We start from the raw sequence: 21961 nt of genomic DNA on the forward strand, positions 1-21961 counted from the left end.
AAAATAGACTAAAAACGAATGTCGAGCTGAATGTTGTGCTGAATGTCTAGCCAGCTTCACATCCCAGCTCAACATTCAAAAATAGAAAAAAAAGTGAATGTCGAGCTGAATGTTGTGCTGAATGTCTAGCCAGCTTCACATCCCAGCTCGACATTTAAAAAATAGACTAAAAACGAATGTCGAGCTGAATGTTGTGCTGAATGTCTAGCCAGCTTCACATTCCAGCTCGACATTCAAAAATTGACAAAAAACAAATGTCGAGCTGAATGTTGTGCTGAATGTCTAGCCAGCTTCACATCCCAGCTCAACATTCAAAAATATAAAAAAACGAATGTCGAGCTGAATGTTGTGCTGAATGTCTTGCCAGCTTCACATCCCAGCTCAACATTCAAAAATAGAAAAAAAACGAATGTTGAGCTGAATGTTGTGCTGAATGTCTAGCCAGCTTCACATCCCAGCTCGACATTCAAAAATAGACTAAAAAACGAATGTCGAGCTGAATGTTGTGCTGAATGTCTAGCCAGCTTCACATCCCAGCTCAACATTCAAAAATAGAAAAAAAATGAATGTCGAGCTGAATGTTGTGCTGAATGTCTAGCCAGCTTCACATCCCAGCTCGACATTCAAAAATAGACTAAAAACGAATGTCGAGCTGAATGTTGTGCTGAATGTCTAGCCAGCTTCACATTCCAGCTCGACATTCAAAAATTGACAAAAAAACAAATGTCGAGCTGAATGTTGTGCTGAATGTCTAGCCAGCTTCACATCCCAGCTCGACATTCAAAAATAGACTAAAAACGAATGGCGAGCTGAATGTTGTGCTGAATGTCTAGCCAGCTTCATATCCCAACTCAACATTCAAAATAGAAAAAAAAACGAATGTCGAGCTGAATGTTGTGCTGAATGTCTAGCCAGCTTCACATCCCAGCTCAACAATCAAAATAGAAAAAAAACGAATGTCGAGCTAAATGTTGTACTGAATGTCTAGCCAGCTTCACATCCAAGCTCAACATTCAAAAATAGAAAAAAAAAACGAATGCCGAGCTAAATGTTGTGCTGAATGTCGAGCCAGTTTCATATACCAACTCGACATTCAAAATAGAGACTAAAAAACGAATGTCGAGCTGAATGTTGTGCTGAATGTCTAGCCAGCTTCACATCCCAGCTCAACATTCAAAAATAGAAAAAAACGAATGTCGAGCTGAATGTTGTGCTGAATGTCTAGCCAGCTTCACATCCCAGCTTGACATTCAAAAATAAAATAGACTAAAAACGAATGTCGAGCTGAATGTTGTGCTGAATGTCTAGCCAGCTTCACATCCCAGCTCAACATTCAAAATATAAAAAAAACGAATGTCGAGCTGAATGTTGTGCTGAATGTCTAGCCAGCTTCACATCCCAGCTCAACATTCAAAAATAGAAAAAAACGAATGTCGAGCTGAATGTTGTGCTGAATGTCTAGCCAGCTTCACATCCCTACTCGACATTCAAAAATAGACTTAAAACGAATGTCGAGCTGAATGTTGTGCTGAATGTCTAGCCAGCTTCACATCCCAGCTCAACATTCAAAAATAGAAAAAAATGAATGTCGAGCTGAATGTTGTGCTGAATGTCTAGCCAGCTTCACATCCCAACTCGACATTCAAAAAGAATATAAGAAACGAATGTCGAGCTGAATGTTCTGCTGAATGTCTAGCTAGCTTCACATCCCAGCTCATCAGTGATAAATCGAATGTCGAGCTGAATGTTCTGCTGAATGTCTTGCCAGTTTCCCATACCAGCTCAACAGTGATAAGTTGAATGTCGAGCTGAATGTTTAATGTCGATCTCTGTGCCAACTTCATGGACTTGATAATTGCACTTGTTTGTATTAAAACCCTTCCCATTTCCCTTCTATCCAGTCTGGCATAAGGATTTTTCAGAAAATCATCATGAATTATTCTGGAACAATAGATATTATATTAAATAAAACTTATTTATCAATGTTATCATTTTCGCGCGTTTTCAATCCACCGGGGTTCTACCGGGGCTCTGCCTGGATCGTCCTGGGCTCTGCCGGGGCTCTGAACCGTAGCTTCACCTGGGCTCTGCCTGGATGATACGGAGCGCATCCTGGGTGGTTAGTTGGGAACTACCGTAGTGCTGCCGGGGTTAGTGTGACCGCAACAATAATTTCACCCCGGATCGTCCCGGATCATCCCGGTAACTTTCTGGGATGGTCCTGGGCTCTGCCGGGAGTAAGTGAGACCGCAGCTTTTCTAAAGATAATGTCGTCTTCATGTCGCTTTAAGCTATTTGAACTATCGATATTCTCTGATATTACCATACCAAAAAGTTCCCAGCTCTATATAATATAGCAAGAGCAACCTTAATTAAACGGATTTCAAATAATATCATTTCACTGAGCATTGGCCCAATATTTCCTTATAGCGAAATCTCCCTTTAAAAGCATTACAGTACTGTTTATTACTACGTGCGTCAACTAAAAAATTAAATCTGAATTATACAGGGTCTGTTTAATTTAAAATGTATCGTGATCAGAGTTTTTTCTTCATTCTAATTTTAGCACAATACGAGTATTACAGTCGTCTTTAAAAAATGCTTACATATATAACAAATACAAATGTACACTTCACTAACAAATACACCTTTTTCATACAGTAGATTAAGTTTATTTAAATCTGTACCATTGTCAGTATTCAAAAGAAAGCAACGCGATTTCTCTTTTTCTTTGTATGTTTTTTCCCTATCGATAGGTATACGCTGTATGAAGTAGTAAAAACTTTAGTTGGAGATGTAAGGACGTATCTATTCTATTCATGGGTTTAGCAATATATACATTATAAGCGGACTATTTTGTGTGATTTCGTCTGATTCTAACTGTCGTCTGTTTAAATCTGGTGGATAATTTTATAGAGTAGCAACGCCATTAAGCTGCATAGAAGGATTAATATTATTTTGGTCAGTAAATATTTAGTTTTGTTCATATTTTATAGAATTATTTTTTTCTTCCCTTTTTTTGGACTCACAAATTATTACTGGTAATTGTTACGTCTGCATAGGACATTGTTTAATATTTCAGATAAATGTTGCTTAGAATTATATAATACTTCACTATATTTCACTATTTATCATACTTGCAAAGGTATTTCAGGAGCCAAAAACAACAACAACAACAATAAAAACAAACAACATCTCATAATACAATTTGGACAAATAATAATAATAATAATTATTATTATCATCATCATCATCATTATCCAACTATTATTGTATGTTACGTTTGATTTCTCATCTTCAAATAAGCCCCTGACAATCTAAATAAAATATCAACACTAACGTTTTATTCTGATATTATCCATAAATGTCATGAAAACAGTACATTTCATTACATCAGGATATTATAATTTTTATCTTTATGAGCAGATACAATTTAAACCCCAAAATAAACAGTATTAAAACTTTAAAAAATTCGACAATATTATTGAAAATATGTGTTGTTTTGCTATGTACTCGTAGCTATTATAGTTTAAATATTATGATAACAAAGTTAATTTAATGTAAACTATTTACTTACTAAAATGTATTGAAAGGGAAACGATATTTAAATCGTATTAAACTTTCATCTTCAAATAGTTTGTAAAAGTATTACATTTAAACTGTAGAGATTGAATTTTGTTTGCGTCTTTTTACCTTTATGTTTTTAAAGGTAGTGATCATATTAAATGTATACATTGTACATTGAAATTAAAAAATATTTTATCTTCCCTCCCAAACAGGTCCATTTGATATTAATCAGACTTAACATAAAAAAACAGGTCCATTTGATATTAAACAGACTTAACATAAAGCTTAGCTATCTTCTATAATTATTTTCAAGCTAAATATTAAACTCCATTTAGTAAATAATTGGTATATATCTCAAGCAAAAACAGTTAAAGTTTTATTATTAATTTACTATATTTAAAATAACATGGTATTTCTTTGTATTTAATGTAAGATAAATTATATAATCTGGTAAAATAGGTATTTAACTTATGTAATGAAGGTTCATAATGTTTTAACACACGAACAACAACAACATTGTATGAAAAGGATAAGTCTTATGTTTGCAGATGTTTCTAACTTAATAAGTCAGGATGTTTTTGTTGTTATTATTTTCTTCATAACAGCAAACCTTTCATATAACTTTATGACTGTACGCGTAGTTAAACATTAATCTGAGAGTAAATTATCGACAAGTTTTTTTAATGTAACAATTGAATTTATTTGTTAGTGTAGGGGATCTATTATTGAATTTTAGAATAAATTAAACAAATAAAATTAAGGACACTTATATTAATCCGTTGTTTTTAATCGCCCTAAATATTCGTTTAAACTGCAGTATAGGGGTGTTTAATCAATAAAAAGTACACGAACATAGTATGTAAATAATTAATTTGAAAAATATGTATTCATCAAAATATTAAATTAAAAGGAAATGTTCGATTTGATAAACCTACCGTATTTAAAATAATTATGTTTAGCAAGCACGAGTTTTCAACAAGATCTTGCTTCGGGTTCTGCTTTTTATACTTGAAGACTACACACTGATTTATCATTAAAATTTGACATATATGCAAATGTTATTTCGACATATGTAACATACCAATATAAGTTATCAATATGAATTTATTGCAAGCTAAATATATCACACCTTAGTCGATCTTTTTACCGCAATATTCAATTTATTTTTCTTTTAATATTTTTCATCAATACACTATTGAGCACAGTCAGTAAGGGTATTAAGTTAAGGTCACGAAATTAGAACGTTTTGCAAGATGTTTAGTTAGTTGAACAAAAAAAAATATGTTCCAGCAAAAAGTAGTTGTGGGGTTCACGATGTCATTATTTTGTGGATTTCTCATTAGAACATATTGTTAATGTGATATTACGGGTGTAGTAAATACTTTTACTACAATTTTTTAAACCTTTTCATTTTCCTTTGATCGCTTTTTTATGACGCAAAACATAAATTAACATAACGTATATTGATCGGACGATTTTAATAACAATAACAAAACACTATCTCAATTATATGAAAATAAGTAAGATTTAAATGTAGGAAAGTAATACAAATATAGAAAGAATATCTTTTAAAATATCTGTCCTATATCAAGACAGTTTTATTGATATTGAGTTGAGCATATAGTAACTGTATCAAACATTTTGAACAATTAAAGACGATTTGTATTCATATGATTAATCTATTTTAGAAGGTATTTATTACAACAAATAAATCGTGATATTTGACAATCGATCACACAATTACTGCTTTAATACCCATTAGCCCAAGTTACAGTAAATAGTTCCAATTTCAATATTATGTTCTTATGCTTTTTACCAATAATTATGGACTCAAAAAAGTATTGTTATGCTACAAAACGTTCAATTACGATCTATATTATTTCTAAGTACTTTTTTTTTGTATCCGTTAATTGATGGACTTTCTGTAACTGGTGTCCGGAGAAATCAATATGTAACGATATTTCATTCAGAATCTTTGTTTAAAATGGAAAATTCAATAACAGATAGGTACGTGACATTATTAAATCATTTAGTTACAGGTATACGTTTTGTATTCATATGTGTTTTTTTTAAAGATTAGTATTTCAACAAAACAAACAAATTGTGATGTTTTACAATTACTCCTCTGATGGTCTTTTGTTAACCAAAGTACCATTTACTAGTTGTAATATACATTATAAATTATACGGTTGCTCGAATGTCAATATAAAACAGACAAATCTTCAAAAGAATCAAATGGTTAACATTTGTTTCTTATTTTATCTAATGAATTGGTTGTAATTATTTTGCAGCATGTAAATCTTTTTTAGTTGTTATTTGCATTTAACTCATGTTAAATCATACATATATCGAAAATGTACACTTTTACTGAACAGAACAAAATATGTACCATTGTATTTTCACATTTTAACAATTTATAGACACTCCAAAGTTTTGTTGTGAAACCATTGACCACTCTCGAAGACTTTACAGAATAAAGCCTGCTCTCTGTATATAAAATCCAGTTTTTGAAAAGGGAGTTTGGTTCATAAAAAAAACAGGAAATTGATCCAAACACTTTATGTTATTTTATCTTTATTCACACTGGTACATTAATTGGTGGTCTTTGATGAGGAAAACATTCTTTATGTAAGATGTCTTTCGCAAGGGTTTGACTATATCAAAGCAAAATATAAAAGTCACTACATAGTCCTCTCAAAATGCATGTCTATGAAATGTAATACTAAACATCAACATATATAGTAAACATAAATAAACATTATTCATTCATTTTATACCATACATGATTGTAAAATTCAAAACCTTTATACGAATGTTCACTAAATATTTACCATTTCTGTAAAAAAACCAGGAGCAAATATCGATAAGAACACAGGTTGAAAATATTGTTTAAATAAAACTGTTGTGGACAACAAAAAAGTTTACTATACTACTATTAGAAATGTTACTTTAAACCTTTGTTAATATTTGTCATTACCAAAAGAGTAACGGATAACTAAAATTATTGTTTTATTAAAAAATAAATCAAAGTCTCAAAGGGGATACACGAATATCATTTTATTCTAATCTTTTTCATGTGTATTTCAGTATACAAAATGGTTGAAATATATATGTTTTTCCTATCATATCTTTAATAAACCGATCGTAAAGGAGCAATAGAAATAAAAGGTCATTTATAATTTAAAATTAAATTCAATAGATATGTAATGACATATAATGCGCTTCAGCATCTGTTAAAGGGATATTGTTTCGCTCCCAACGGTCATTTGTAATTGATTCAGGTTGTTTACTTTAAATCGCTTGTCCCTCACCACTATGGGTTCGAATTCCATAAAGGACTTTGGATTTTTTCATATGAGGAAGCCATCTAACTAGCTTACGGAAGGTCAGTGGTTCTCTCGTGCATGGCATAATGAACGAAGTAGCACCCGAGTCTTTCCTCCATCAGTTAATCTTAAAAGTCGCCGGATGATCTTTACAATTTCGGTGTGATTAAAAATCCAACAAAAACATCGATATATATTTTGAAATAAAGTTGTTTTACAGTGTTGACAATATGCATTTTTATGTTATCCATTTTATATACAATGTACATTTTTATAGATATGAAATTAACAATTATTCGAAGTGATACAGGGGAAAAAATAGGAACAAGGAAACTTGTAAAATACTTTATCAATATTATACGTGCTTCAAAACATGTTTAAAACCGTATACATTTGTATTAGTATATGTACTTAAATATAGGAATAAAAACACACAATTTGAAGGTGGTTAGATTTTGCCTTTCATCACAAATATAAGCGGCCAATGTTCAAAAGTGGTCATGCATTCTAATTTTTATAAACCATCTTATTGTAAGAAAATATGTGCAAATAACTTTATTTACGAACCATGTTTCTATTTAAATGCGTTGAGCTTAAAGGTACGGCTAACTGTGGGAAAATATTAAACACCTAAGAGTTAGTGGATGGAACAAGGATTTTAAATTTGATATTACATACACTTTTATTTGTCATTATACGGTAAGAACATTATGTACAATAACTTGGCTAAACAATCAACAATCAACAATCGACATTCAATGTCTAGCTAGACAATCAACATTCAGCTCAACATTCGATCTATAATAATAATCACACAATTCTCAAAGTGAATGTTGAGCTAGACAATCAACAATCAGCTAGACATTCGAAAATTTCTTATGTCGAGCTAGACAATCGACATTCAGCTCAACATTCGACGTGATATAATTATCAAAGTATCCTCAAAGTGAATGTTGAGCTAGACAATCAACAATCAGCTAGACATTCGATAATTTCTTATGTCGAGCTAGACAATCGACATTCAGCTCAACATTCGATCTATAATAAAAATCAAAGAATTTTTCAAAGTGAATGGTGAGCTAAGACAATCGACAATCAGCTAGACATTCAGAAATTTCTTATGTCGAGCTAGACAATCGACATTCAGCTCAACATTCGATCAATAATAATGATCGAGGTTTTCTTAAAGTGAATGTTGAAGCTAGACAAATCAACAATCAGCTAGACATTCGATAATTTCTTATGTCGAGCTAGACAATCGACATTCAGCTCAACATTCGACTTGTAATAATAATCAAAGTATTTCATTAAAATGAATGTTTAGCTAGAACAATCAACAATCAGCTAGACATTTGAAAATTTCTTATGTCGAGCTAGACAATCAACATTCAGCTCAACATTCGACCTGTAATAATTATCAAAGTATCCTTAAAGTGAATGTTGAGCTAAACAATCAACAATCAGCTAGACATTCGATATATTCTTATGTCGAGCTAGACAATCGACATTCAGCTCAACATTCGATCTATAATAAAATCAAAGAATTTTCAAAGTGAATGTTGAGCTAGACAATCAACAATCAGCTAGACATTCGAGTAATTTCTTTATGTCGAGCTAGACAATCAACATTCAGCTCAAACATTCGATCTATAATAATAATCAAACAATTCTCAAAGTGAATGTTGAGCTAGACAATCAACAATCAGCTAGACATTCGAAAATTTCTTATGTCGAGCTAGAAAATCAACATTTCAGCTCAACATTCGACCTGTAAATAATTATCAAAAGTATCCTCAAAGTGAATGTTGAGCTAGACAATCAAACAATCAGCTAGACATTCGAAAATTTCTTATGTCGAGCTAGACAATCAACATTCAGCTCAACATTCGATCTATAGTAAAAATCAAAGAATTTTCAAAGTGAAATGTCCAGCTAGAAAATCGACATTTAGCTCAACATTCGATCATATAATAATGATCCGAGGTTTTCTTAAAGTGAATGTTGAGCTAGACATCAATTCAACAATCAGCTAGACATTCGATTAATTTCTTATGTCGAGCTAGACAATCGACATTCAGCTCAACATTCGAACCTTTGTAATAATAATCAAGTATTCTTAAAATGAATGTTTTAGCTAGACAATCAACAATCAGCTAGACATTTGAAAAATTTCTTATGTCGAGCTAGACAATCAACATTCAGCTCAACATTCGACATTGTAATAATTATAAAGTATCCTTAAAGTGAATGTTGAGGGCTAGACAATCAACAATCAGCTAGACATTCGATAATTTCTTATGTCGAGCTTAGACAATCGACATTCAGCTCAACATTCGATCCTATAATAATAATCAAACAATTCTCAAAGTGAATGTTGAGCTAGACAATCAACAATCAGCTAGACATTCGAAAATTTCTTATGTCGAGCTAGACAATCAACGATTCAGCTCAACATTCGACTGTAATAATTAATCAAAGTATCCTTAAAGTGAATGTTGAGCTAGACAATCAACAATCAGCTAGACATTCGATAATTTCTTATGTCGAGCTAGACAAACCGACATTCAGGCTCAACATTCGACTTGTAATAATAATCAAAGTATTCTTAAAATGAATGTTTAGCTAGACAATCAGCAATCAGCTAGACATTCGAAAATTTCTTATGTCGAGCTAGACAATCAACATTCAGCTCAACATTCGACCTCTGTAATAATTATCAAAAAGTATCCTTAAAGTGAATGTTGAGCTAGACAATCAACAATCAGCTAGACATTCGATAATTTCTTTATGTCGAGCTAGACAAATCGACATTCAGCTAAACATTCGATCTATAATAAATGATCGAGGTTTTCTTAAAGTGGATGTTGAGGCTAGACAATCAACAATCAGTCTTAGACATTCGATAATTTCTTATGTCGAGCTAGACAATCAACATTCAGCTCAACATTCGATTCTATAATAATAATCAAACAATTCTCAAAAGTGAATGTTGAGCTAGACAATCAACAATCAGCTAGACATTCGAAAAATTTCTTATGTCGAGCTAGACAATCAACATTCAGCTCAACATTCGGCCTGTTAATACATTATCAAAGTATCCTTAAAGTGAATGTTGAGCTAGACAATCAACAATCAGCTAGACATTCGATAATTTCTTATGTCGAGCTAGACAATCGACATTCAGCTCAACATTCGACTAATGTAATAATAATCAAAGTATTCTTAAAATAAATGTTAAGCTAGACAATCAGCAATCAGCTAGACATTCGAAAAAATTTCTTATGTCGAGCTAGACAATCGACATTCAGACTCACAACATCCGACCTGTAATAATTATCAAAGTATCCTTAAAGTGAATGTTGAGCTAGACAATCAACAATCAGCTAGCAGACATTCGATGTTTCTTATGCTGAGCTAGACAATCGACATTCAGCTCAACATTCGATCTATAATAAAAATCAAAAGAATTTTCAAAGTGAATGTTGAGCTAGACAATCGACAATCAGCTAGACATTCAGAAATTTCTTATGTCGAGCTAGACAATCGACATTCAGCTCAACATTCGATCAATAATAATGATCGAGGTTTTCTTAAAAGTGAATTTGACCTAGACAATCAACAATCAGCTAGACATTCGATAATGTCCTTATGTCGAGCTAGACAATCAACATTCAGCTCAACATTCGATCTATAATAATAATAAACTATCTCTCAAAGTGAAATGATTTGAGCTTAGACAATCAACAATCAGCTAGACATTCGAAAATTTCTTATGTCGAGCTAGAGACAATCAACATTCAGCTCAACATTCGACCTTGTAATAATTATCAAAAGTATCCTAAAGTGAATGTTGAGCTAGACAATCAACAATCAGCTAGACATCCGAAATTTCTTATGTCGAGCTAGACAATCGACATTTCAGCTCAACATTCGATCTATAATAATGATCGAGGCTTTTCTTAAAGTGAATGTTGTGCTAGAAACTCAACAATCCAGCTAGACCATTCGATAATTTCTTATGTCGAGCTAGACAATCGACATCAGCTCAACATTCGTTCTATAATAAAAATCAAAGACTTTTCAAAGTGAATGTTGAGCTATACAATCGACAATCAGCTAGACATTCAGAAATTTCTTATGTCGAGCTATACAATCGACATTCAGCTCAACATTCGATCTATAATAATGATCGAGGGTTTCTTAAAGTGAATGTTGAGCTAAGACAATCAACAATCAGCTAGACATTTCGAAAATTTCTTATGTCGAGCTAGACAATCAACATTCAGCTTAAACATTCGACCTGTAATAATTATCAAAGTATCCTTCAAGTGAATGTTGAGCTAGACAATCAACAATCAGCTAGACATTTGCATAATTTCTTATGCCGAGCTAGACAATCAACATTCAGCTCAACATTCGATCTATAATAAAAATCAAAGAATTTTCAAGTGAATGTTGAGCTAGACAATCGACAATCAGCTAGACATTCAAAAATTTCTTATGTCGAGCTAGACAATCGACATTCAGCTCAACATTCGATCAATAATAATGATCGAGGTTTTTCTTAAAGTGAATGTTGAGCTAGACAATCAACAATCAGCTAGACATGCGATAATGTCTTATGTCGAGCTTAGACAATCAACATTCAGCTCAACATTCGATCTATAATAATAATCAAACTATTCTCAAAGTGAATGTTGAGCTAGACAATCAACAATCAGCTAGACATTCGATAATTTCTTATGTCGAGCTAGACAATCGACATTCAGCTCAAACATTCGATCTATAATAAAAATCAAAGAATTTTCAAAGTGAATGTTGAGCTAGACAATCGACAATCAGCTAGACATTCAAAAATTTCTTATGTCGAGCTAGACAATCGACATTCAGCTCAACATTCGATCAATAATAATGATCGAGGTTTTCTTAAAGTGAATGTTTTGAGCTAGACAATCAACAATCAGCTAGACATTCGATAATTTCTTATGTCGAGCTAGACAATCGACATTCAGGCTCAACATTCGACTTGTAATAATAGCAAAGTATTCTTAAAATGAATGTTTAGCTAGACAATCAACAATTCAGCTAGACATTTGATAATTTCTTATGTCGAGCTAGACAATCAACATTCAGCTCAACATTCGACCTGTAATAATTATCAAAGTATCCTTAAATTGAATGTTGAGCTAGACAATCAACAATCAGCTAGACATTCGATAATTTCTTATCTCGAGCTAGACAATCGACAATTCAGCTCAACATTCGATCTATAATATAACAATCAAAGAATTTTCAAAGTGAATGTTGAGCTAGACAATCAACAATCAGCTAGACATTCGATAATTTCTTATGTCGAGCTAGACAATCGACATTCAGCTCAACATTCGATCTATAATAATAATGAAACAATTCTCAAAGTGAATGTTGAGCTAGACAATCAACAATCAGCTAGACATTCGAAAATTTCTTATGTCGAGCTAGACAATCAAACATTCAGCTCAACATTCGACCTGTAATAATTATCAAAGTATCCTTAAAGTGAATGTTGAGCTAGACAATCAACAATCAGCTAGACATTCGATAATTTCTTTATGTCGAGCTAGGACAAATCGACATTTCAGCTCAAACATTCGACTTGTAATAATAATCAAAGTATTTCTTAAAATGAATGTTTAGCTAGACAATTTGCAATCAGCTAGACATTCGAAAATTTCTTATGTCGAGCTAGACAATCAACATTCAGCTCAACATTCGACCTGTAATAAATTATCAAAGTATCCTTAAAGTGAATGTTGAGCTAGACAATCAACAATCAGCTAGACATTCGATAATTTCTTATGTCGAGCTAGACAATCGACATTCAGCTCAACATTCGATCATATAATAATAATGATCGAGGTTTTCTTAAAGTGAATGTTGAGCTAGACAATCAACAATCAGCTAGACATTCGATAATTTCTTATGTCGAGCTAGACAATCAACATTCAGCTCAACATTCGATCTATAATAATAATCAAACAATTCTCAAAGTGAATGTTGAGCTAGACAATCAACAATCAGCTAGACATTCGAAAATTTTCTTATGTCGAGCTAGAAAATTAACATTCAGCTCAAACATTCGACCTGTAATAATTATCAAAAGTATCCTCAAAAGTGAATGTTGAGCTAGAACAATCAACAATCAGCTAGACATTCGAAAATTTCTTATGTCGAGCTAGACAATCAACATTTAGCTCAACATTTCGATCTATAATAAAAATCAAAGAATTTTCAAAGTGAATGTCGAGCTAGACAATCGACATTCAGCTCAACATTCGATCAATAATAATGATCGAGGTTTTCTTAAAGTGAATGTTGAGCTAGACAATCAACAATCAGCTAGACATTCGATAATTTCTTATGTCGAGCTAGACAATCAACATTCAGCTCAACATTCGACCTGTAATAATTATCAAAGTATCCTTAAAGTGAATGTTGAGCTAGACAATCAACAATCAGCTAGACATTCGATAATTTCTTATGTCGAGCTAGACAATCGACATTCAGCTCAACATTCGATCTATAATAATGATCGAGGTTTTCTTAAAGTGAATGTTGAGCTAGACAATCAAACAATCAGCTAGACATTCGATAATTTTCTTATGTCGAGCTAGACAATCAACATTCAGCTCAACATTCGATCTATAATAATAATCAAACAATTCTCAAAGTGAATGTTGAGCTAGACAATCAACAATCAGCTAGACATTCGAAAATTTCTTATGTCGAGCTAGAAAATTAACATTCAGCTCAACATTCGACCTGTAATAATTATCAAAGTATCCTCAAAGTGAATGTTGAGCTAGACAATCAACAATCAGCTAAGACATTCGAAAAATTTCTTATGTCGAGCTAGACAATCAACATTTAGCTCAACATTCGATCTATAATAAAAATCAAAGAGAATTTTCAAAGTGAATGTCGAGCTAGACAATCGACATTCAGCTCAACATTCGATCAATAATAATGATCGAGGTTTTTCTTAAAGTGAATGTTGAGCTAGACAATCAACAATCAGCTAGACATTCGATAATTTCTTATGTCGAGCTAGACAATCAACATTCAGCTCAACATTCGACCTGTAATAATTATCAAAGTATCCTTAAAAGTGAATGTTGAGCTAGACAATCAACAATCAGCTAGACATTCGATAATTTCTTATGTCGAGCTAGACAATCGACATTCAGCTCAACATTCGATCTATAATAATGATCGAGGTTTTCTTAAAAGTGAATGTTTGAGCCTAGACAATCAACAATCAGCTAGACATTCGATAATTTCTTATGTCGAGCTAGACAATCGACATTCAGCTCAACATTCGATCTATAATAATGATCGAGGGTTTTCTTAAAGTGAATGTTGAGCTAGACAATCGACAATCAGCTAGACATTCAAAATTTTCTTATGTCGAGCTAGACAATCGACATTCAGCTCAACATTCGATCAATAATAATGATCGAGGTTTTCTTAAAGTGAATGTTGAGCTAGACAATCAAACAATCAGCTAGACATGCGATAATGTCTTATGTCGAGCTAGACAATCAACATTCAGCTCAACATTCGATCTATAATAATAATCAAACTATTCTCAAAGTGAATGTTGAGCTAGACAATCAACAATCAGCTAGACATTCGATAATTTCTTATGTCGAGCTAGACAATCGACATTCAGCTCAACATTCGATCTATAATAAAAATCAAAGAATTTTCAAAGTGAATGTTGAGCTAGACAATCGACAATCAGCTAGACATTCAAAAATTTCTTTATGTCGAGCTAGACAATCGACATTCAGCTCAACATTCGATCAATAATAATGATCGAGGTTTTCTTAAAGTGAATGTTGAGCTAGACAATCAACAATCAGCTAGACATTCGATAATTTCTTATGTCGAGCTAGACAATCGACATTCAGCTCAACATTCGACTTGTAATAATAGCAAAGTATTCTTAAAATGAATGTTTAGCTAGACAATCAACAATCAGCTAGACATTTGATAATTTCTCTTATGTCGAGCTAGACAATCAACATTCAGCTCAACATTCGACCTGTAATAATTATCAAAGTATCCTTAAATGAATGTTGAGCTAGACAATCAACAATCAGCTAGACATTCGATAATTTCTTATCTCGAGCTAGACAATCGACATTCAGCTCAACATTCGATCTATAATAACAATCAAAGAATTTTCAAAGTGAATGTTGAGCTAGACAATCAACAATCAGCTAGACATTCGATAATTTCTTATGTCGAGCTAGACAATCGACATTCAGCTCAACATTCGATCTATAATAATAATGAAACAATTCTCAAAGTGAATGTTGAGCTAGACAATCAACAATCAGCTAGACATTCGAAAATTTCTTATGTCGAGCTAGACAATCAACATTCAGCTCAACATTCGACCTGTAATAATTATCAAAGTATCCTTAAAGTGAATGTTGAGCTAGACAATCAACAATCAGCTAGACATTCGATAATTTCTTATGTCGAGCTAGACAATCGACATTCAGCTCAACATTCGACTTGTAATAATAATCAAAGTATTCTTAAAATGAATGTTAGCTAGACAATTTGCACAATCAGCTAGACATTCGAAATTTCTTATGTCGAGCTAGACAATCAACATTCAGCTCAACATTCGACCTGTAATAATTATCAAAGTATCCTTAAAGTGAATGTTGAGCTAGACAATCAACAATCAGCTAGACATTCGATAATTTCTTATGTCGAGCTAGACAATCGACATTCAGCTCAACATTCGATCTATAATAATGATCGAGGTTTTCTTAAAGTGAATGTTGAGCTAGACAATCAACAATCAGCTAGACATTCGATAATTTCTTATGTCGAGCTAGACAATCAACATTCAGCTCAACATTCGATCTATAATAATAATCAAACAATTCTCAAAGTGAATGTTGAGCTAGACAATCAACAATCAGCTAGACATTCGAAAATTTCTTATGTCGAGCTAGAAAATTAACATTCAGCTCAACATTCGACCTGTAATAATTATCAAAGTATCCTCAAAGTGAATGTTGAGCTAGACAATCAACAATCAGCTAGACATTCGAAAATTTCTTATGTCGAGCTAGACAATCAACATTTAGCTCAACATTCGATCTATAATAAAAATCAAAGAATTTTCAAAGTGAATGTCGAGCTAGACAATCGACATTCAGCTCAACATTCGATCAATAATAATGATCGAGGTTTTCTTAAAGTGAATGTTGAGCTAGACAATCAACAATCAGCTAGACATTCGATAATTTCTTATGTCGAGCTAGACAATCAACATTCAGCTCAACATTCGACCTGTAATAATTATCAAAGTATCCTTAAAGTGAATGTTGAGCTAGACAATCAACAATCAGCTAGACATTCGATAATTTCTTATGTCGAGCTAGACAATCGACATTCAGCTCAACATTCGATCTATAATAATGATCGAGGTTTTCTTAAAGTGAATGTTGAGCTAGACAATCAACAATCAGCTAGACATTCGATAATTTCTTATGTCGAGCTAGACAATCAACATTCAGCTCAACATTCGATCTATAATAATAATCAAACAATTCTCAAAGTGAATGTTGAGCTAGACAATCAACAATCAGCTAGACATTCGATAATTTCTTATGTCGAGCTAGACAATCAACATTCAGCTCAACATTCGACCTGTAATAATTATCAAAGTATCCTTAAAGTGAATGTTGAGCTAGACAATCAACAATCAGCTAGACATTCGATAATTTCTTATGTCGAGCTAGACAATCGACATTCAGCTCAACATTCGACTTGTAATAATAATCAAAGTATTCTTAAAATGAATGTTAAGCTAGACAATCAGCAATCAGCTAGACATTCGAAAATTACTTATGTCGAGCTAGACAATCGACATTCAGCTCAACATCCGACCTGTAATAATTATCAAAGTATCCTTAAAGTGAATGTTGAGCTAGACAATCAACAATCAGCTAGACATTCGATAATTTCTTATGCTGAGCTAGACAATCGACATTCAGCTCAACATTCGATCTATAATAAAAATCAAAGAATTTTCAAAGTGAATGTTGAGCTAGACAATCGACAATCAGCTAGACATTCAGAAATTTCTTATGTCGAGCTAGACAATCGACATTCAGCTCAACATTCGATCAATAATAATGATCGAGGTTTTCTTAAAGTGAATGTTGACCTAGACAATCAACAATCAGCTAGACATTCGATAATGTCTTATGTCGAGCTAGACAATCATCATTCAGCTCAACATTCGATCTATAATAATAATAAAACTATTCTCAAAGTGAATGTTGAGCTAGACAATCAACAATCAGCTAGACATTCGAAAATTTCTTATGTCGAGCTAGACAATCAACATTCAGCTCAACATTCGACCTGTAATAATTATCAAAGTATCCTTAAAGTGAATGTTGAGCTAGACAATCAACAATCAGCTAGACATCCGATAATTTCTTATGTCGAGCTAGACAATCGACATTCAGCTCAACATTCGATCTATAATAATGATCGAGGTTTTCTTAAAGTGAATGTTGTGCTAGAAACTCAACAATCAGCTAGACATTCGATAATTTCTTATGTCGAGCTAGACAATCGACATTCAGCTCAACATTCGTTCTATAATAAAAATCAAAGACTTTTCAAAGTGAATGTTGAGCTAGACAATCGACAATCAGCTAGACATTCAGAAATTTCTTATGTCGAGCTATACAATCGACATTCAGCTCAACATTCGATCTATAATAATAATCAAACAATTCTCAAAGTGAATGTTGAGCTAGACAATCAACAATCAGCTAGACATTCGAAAATTTCTTATGTCGAGCTAGACAATCAACATTCAGCTCAACATTCGACCTGTAATAATTATCAAAGTATCCTCAAAGTGAATGTTGAGCTAGACAATCAACAATCAGCTAGACATTCGATAATTTCTTATGTCGAGCTAGACAATCGACATTCAGCTCAACATTCGATCTATAATAAAAATCAAAGAATTTTCAAAGTGAATGTTGAGCTAGACAATCGACAATCAGCTAGACATTCAAAAATTTCTTATGTCGAGCTAGACAATCGACATTCAGCTCAACATTCGATCAATAATAATGATCGAGGTTTTCTTAAAGTGAATGTTGAGCTAGACAATCAACAATCAGCTAGACATTCGATAATTTCTTATGTCGAGCTAGACAATCGACATTCAGCTCAACATTCGACTTGTAATAATAATCAAAGTATTCTTAAAATGAATGTTTAGCTAGACAATCAACAATCAGCTAGACATTTGAAAATTTCTTATGTCGAGCTAGACAATCAACATTCAGCTCAACATTCGACCTGTAATAATTATCAAAGTATCCTTAAAGTGAATGTTGAGCTAGACAATCAACAATCAGCTAGACATTCGATAATTTCTTATGTCGAGCTAGACAATCGACATTCAGCTCAACATTCGATCTATAATAAAAATCAAAGAATTTTCAAAGTGAATGTTGAGCTAGACAATCAACAATCAGCTAAACATTCATTTTAAGAATACTTTGATTATTATTACAAGTCGAATGTTGAGCTGAATATCGATTGTCTAGCTCGACATAAGAAATTATCGAATGTCTAGCTGATTGTTGATTGTCTAGCTCAACATTCACTTTAAGGATACTTTGATAATTATTACAGGTCGAATGTTGAGCTGAATGTTGATTGTCTAGCTCGACATAAGAAATTTTCGAATGTCTAGCTGATTGTTGATTGTCTAGCTCAACATTCACTTTGAGAATTGTTTGATTATTATTATAGATCGAATGTTGAGCTGAATGTCGATTGTCTAGCTCGACATAAGAAATTATCGAATGTCTAGCTGATTGTTGATTGTCTAGCTCAACATTCACTTTGAAAATTCTTTGATTTTTATTATAGATCGAATGTTGAGCTGAATGTCGATTGTCTAGCTCGACATAAGAAATTATCGAATGTCTAGCTGATTGTTGATTGTCTAGCTCAACATTCACTTTAAGGATACTTTGATAATTATTACAGGTCGAATGTTGAGCTGAATGTTGATTGTCTAGCTCGACATAAGAAATTTTCAAATGTCTAGCTGATTGTTGATTGTCTAGCTAACATTCATTTTAAGAATACTTTGATTATTATTACAAGTCGAATGTTGAGCTGAATGTCGATTGTCTAGCTCGACATAAGAAATTATCGAATGTCTAGCTGATTGTTGATTGTCTAGCTCAACATTCACTTTAAGAAAACCTCGATCATTATTATTGATCGAATGTTGAGCTGAATGTCGATTGTCTAGCTCGACATAAGAAATTTTTGAATGTCTAGCTGATTGTCGATTGTCTAGCTCAACATTCACTTTGAAAATTCTTTGATTTTTATTATAGATCGAATGTTGAGCTTAATGTCGATTGTCTAGCTCGACATAAGAAATTATCGAATGTCTAGCTGATTGTTGATTGTCTAGCTCAACATTCACTTTGAGGATACTTTGATAATTATTACAGGTCGAATGTTGAGCTGAATGTTGATTGTCTAGCTCGACATAAGAAATTTTCGAATGTCTAGCTGATTGTTGATTGTCTAGCTCAACATTCACTTTGAGAATTGTTTGATTATTATTATAGATCGAATGTTGAGCTGAATGTTGATTGTCTAGCTCGACATAAGAAATTATCGAATGTCTAGCTGATTGTTGATTGTCTAGCTCAACATTCACTTTGAAAATTCTTTGATTTTTATTATAGATCGAATGTTGAGCTGAATGTCGATTGTCTAGCTCGACATAAGAAATTATCGAATGTCTAGCTGATTGTTGATTGTCTAGCTCAACATTCACTTTAAGGATACTTTGATAATTATTACAGGTCGAATGTTGAGCTGAATGTTGATTGTCTAGCTCGACATAAGAAATTTTCAAATGTCTAGCTGATTGTTGATTGTCTAGCTAAACATTCATTTTAAGAATACTTTGATTATTATTACAAGTCGAATGTTGAGCTGAATGTCGATTGTCTAGCTCGACATAAGAAATTATCGAATGTCTAGCTGATTGTTGATTGTCTAGCTCAACATTCACTTTAAGAAAACCTCGATCATTATTATTGATCGAATGTTGAGCTGAATGTCGATTGTCTAGCTCGACATAAGAAATTTCTGAATGTCTAGCTGATTGTCGATTGTCTAGCTCAACATTCACTTTGAAAATTCTTTGATTTTTATTATAGATCGAATGTTGAGCTGAATGTCGATTGTCTAGCTCGACATAAGAAATTATCGAATGTCTAGCTGATTGTTGATTGTCTAGCTCAACATTCACTTTGAGGATACTTTGATAATTATTACAGGTCGAATGTTGAGCTGAATGTTGATTGTCTAGCTCGACATAAGAAATTTTCGAATGTCTAGCTGATTGTTGATTGTCTAGCTCAACATTCACTTTGAGAATACTTTGATTATTATTACAAGTCGAATGTTGAGCTGAATGTCGATTGTCTAGCTCGACATAAGAAATTATCGAATGTCTAGCTGATTGTTGATTGTCTAGCTCAACATTCACTTTGAGGATACTTTGATAATTATTACAGGTCGAATGTTGAGCTGAATGTTGATTGTCTAGCTCGACATAAGAAATTTTCGAATGTCTAGCTGATTGTTGATTGTCTAGCTCAACATTCACTTTGAGAATTGTTTGATTATTATTATAGATCGAATGTTGAGCTGAATGTCGATTGTCTAGCTCGACATAAGAAATTATCGAATGTCTAGCTGATTGTTGATTGTCTAGCTCAACATTCACTTTGAAAATTCTTTGATTTTTATTATAGATCGAATGTTGAGCTGAATGTCGATTGTCTAGCTCGACATAAGAAATTATCGAATGTCTAGCTGATTGTTGATTGTCTAGCTCAACATTCACTTTAAGGATACTTTGATAATTATTATAGGTCGAATGTTGAGCTGAATGTTGATTGTCTAGCTCGACATAAGAAATTTCAAATGTCTAGCTGATTGTTGATTGTCTAGCTAAACATTCATTTTAAGAAATACTTTGATTATTATTACAAGTCGAATGTTGAGCTGAATGTCGATTGTCTAGCTCGACATAAGAAATTATCGAATGTCTAGCTGATTGTTGATTGTCTAGCTCAACATTCACTTTAAGAAAACCTCGATATTATTATAGATCGAATGTTGAGCTGAATGTGATTGTCTAGCTCGTTAAGAAATTCTGAATGTCTAGCTGATTGTTGATTGTCTAGCTCAACATTCACTTTGAAAATTCTTTGATTTTTATTATAGAGTCGAATGTTGAGCTGAATGTTGATTGTCTAGCTCGGCATAAGAAATTATCGAATGTCTAGCTGATTGTTGATTGTCTAGCTCAACATTCACTTTAAGAAACCCTCGATCATTATTATAGATCGAATGTTGAGCTGAATGTCGATTGTATAGCTCGACATAAGAAATTTCTGAATGTCTAGCTGATTGTCGATTGTATAGCTCAACATTCACTTTGAAAAGTCTTTGATTTTTATTATAGAACGAATGTTGAGCTGAATGTCGATTGTCTAGCTCGACATAAGAAATTATCACATGTCTAGCTGATTGTTGAGTTTCTAGCACAACATTCACTTTAAGAAAACCTCGATCATTATTATAGATCGAATGTTGAGCTGAATGTCGATTGTCTAGCTCGACATAAGAAATTATCGAATGTCTAGCTGATTGTTGATTGTCTAGCTCAACATTCACTTTAAGGATACTTTGATAATTATTACAGGTCGAATGTTGAGCTGAATGTTGATTGTCTAGCTCGACATAAGAAATTTTCGAATGTCTAGCTGATTGTTGATTGTCTAGCTCAACATTCACTTTAAGAATACTTTGATTATTATTATAGATCGAATGTTGAGCTGAATGTTGATTGTCTAGCTCGACATAAGAAATTTTCGAATGTCTAGCTGATTGTTGATTGTCTAGCTCAACATTCACTTTGA

General features: G+C 32.7%; 1 protein-coding gene across 2 annotated transcripts in view; it reads left to right on the top strand.

The window, feature by feature from the left end:
• The first annotated feature begins 2760 nt into the window (after positions 1–2760).
• LOC132735370 (amiloride-sensitive sodium channel subunit beta-like) overlaps positions 2761–21961 on the top strand; it is a 45298-nt gene continuing 26097 nt past the window's right edge. The window contains exon 1 of one of the 2 annotated variants that reach the window (XM_060722310.1): positions 2761–2961. The gene's annotated coding sequence lies outside the window, so the exon portion shown is untranslated. The remainder of the gene's footprint in view (positions 2962–21961) is intronic. The other variant, XM_060722311.1, reaches the window with a different exon arrangement.

Source organism: Ruditapes philippinarum, unplaced genomic scaffold (assembly GCF_026571515.1).
Source record: "Ruditapes philippinarum isolate M1 unplaced genomic scaffold, ASM2657151v2 ctg559_1_1_1_1, whole genome shotgun sequence".
Lineage (NCBI taxonomy): Eukaryota > Metazoa > Mollusca > Bivalvia > Venerida > Veneridae > Ruditapes > Ruditapes philippinarum.